Raw genomic sequence first — 2,185 nt, 5'->3', positions numbered from 1 at the left:
CCACCATCTACCACCAAGTTTCTAAACGTAATTCAAGCATTTTAGTATAGTTTTAAAAATATTTATTAATATATAATTTATAATAATAATAATAATTTTAGTTTCAGTGTTCAGTCACTAGTAAACTTGCTCCCCTCTGACAGCTGCATCCTCTTAGGCGAATTTCTGGCAAATTCAGTTATTATTTCACTTTCATAAAATTGCTCTTTTTTATTTATATTAGTCATAGCTAACCCATTCAGTCTGTTTTCCGACATGGTGCTTCTTAAAAAAATTTTTAAGCGATTAAGTGCTGAAAACGTTCTTTCCGGAGTGAAAGAGATAATTGGTAACGTGGCGAATAATTGTAAAAGTATTTTAATGTTAGGTCGAAGATTGGTGCGATGAGAGAGTGAATCAAGAGCAGAATTCGGTTTTGGAATAGTATTTTGACTCCATTGTTGCCTCCATATGAACAGGTCAACTCTGATTGTAGATGAGGTATCATCATGGAGATCTTGGACATATATTTTAGCAGCTTTTATAATATCTTTATCGTCATACATATTTAAATTGACCGGAATAAGTCCTTCAAGTGGCATAACATCAATAAGCCTTTGATTAAAACGAGCATCCATTGATTCTATTAAATAGTCAAGATACATTATACATATAAAAACGGCCCATGTGGGGGGCTATAGCCCCCTTAGCCTCCCCCTTGGCTACGCCACTGGACTCGAGTATGAGTAACTACGTACGTGAAGTTTCAGATGTAGCGACTATTGACTAGTTACGGAAATAAACAAAAACTACCCATAGTCGCATACTTATTTCGAGTAAGAAATCTTAAAAACTTGGCGTAAACCAAATCCACTTAAAACATATTTTTACTGTAATAACAAAACTAAAATTATTGCAAAAATAGTGGTAAAACAGTATCCGTGGTAGAAAATATTTCTAAAAATTTAATTGGATTTAAACATGGATTTAAAAATAGTTAATTCGTTAGCACTTCATAAATGTTTGAAAAAAATAAAAAATGTGTATCACAAACAAGATACTTACACATAATGGATTTTATTGTAAATACATATTTTTATTTAAATGAGATGCTTTTAATGTGATTTAAAATGTATACGATTTGAATCATTTTAAATTAAATAGGTCCAATTTAATTTTTCATAGATATTTATTACATGTATGAATGATGGTACTTAATTTTGCATACTTGGTATATGAATCCAAATTTCGTAAGTATTTGAGAAAACTGATTATTCAAAGTGTTTTGAATTGGTTTTTTTTTCGTGTTTCATTATACTCATCAGATCTCAACAACGAAAAGATTTTCTACGTTATCTAAATTACATTGACGTGCTCAAAGGTGTGTGGGTCTATCACTTTCAATACCAGTATCAATAAATAATAAAAGCCGATATTTTAAATCTATAATTTTGCTTTTTTTCGAATTTGTATCATTAGTAGTCTAGTAGTTAGTAAATCGTGTGTTTTTATAATTTAGTATTAGTTTTTTCTACATAAAATTGTTTAAAATTCCCAAAGTTGCAAGTTCATAAAGAATCTGCATATTTAAAATAATTCCCGAATGAAACATTTCAAATCTACGGAAAAGTTTTATACTGCAAATATTGCGAAAAATCTGTATTGATAAGTTTCAAATCTTCATGTAAGTTAAAAAATGTCTACTACTAAATATAAACCAAATTAATTTAAACAACAATTATTAATATTTATGTCTTCTAGATCTTTTGATTATAATTCTTTAGTACTATGAACTGATTTATAACGAGCATTTTTTCGTGCTGATTGCAATTCTAGCACTGGAGAACTTTTTAGAATCATGGTAAGACAATTCCAGATGAAAGTACTATAAGAAAAAAAATATACGAATCTAATTTATAAAGAGACATTGATTAAAACATTGATTAAACAAAATATAGAGGATGGACCCATTTGGGTTTCTATTGACAAATCGACTGATGCGGAAGGTAGATACGTGAGTAATGCTATTATTGGTAAACGTGGTTTTGAATACAGTGATTCATACCTCTTAAATTGTGAGTAATTAGATAAATATAATGATAAAATCGTTGCTTACTTTTTCAATAATTCAATAAATTTATTACGGCCAGAAGGCAAGACATATGAAAAAAATATTATTTTATTCTTGTCCGGCGCCGCTTCTTAT

This window comes from Sipha flava, unplaced genomic scaffold (genome assembly GCF_003268045.1).
Source record: "Sipha flava isolate LNK unplaced genomic scaffold, YSA_version1 179_pilon_pilon, whole genome shotgun sequence".
Classification (NCBI taxonomy): domain Eukaryota; kingdom Metazoa; phylum Arthropoda; class Insecta; order Hemiptera; family Aphididae; genus Sipha; species Sipha flava.
The sequence above is the reverse complement of the archived record's forward strand: the minus strand, read 5'-3'. Positions refer to the sequence as shown.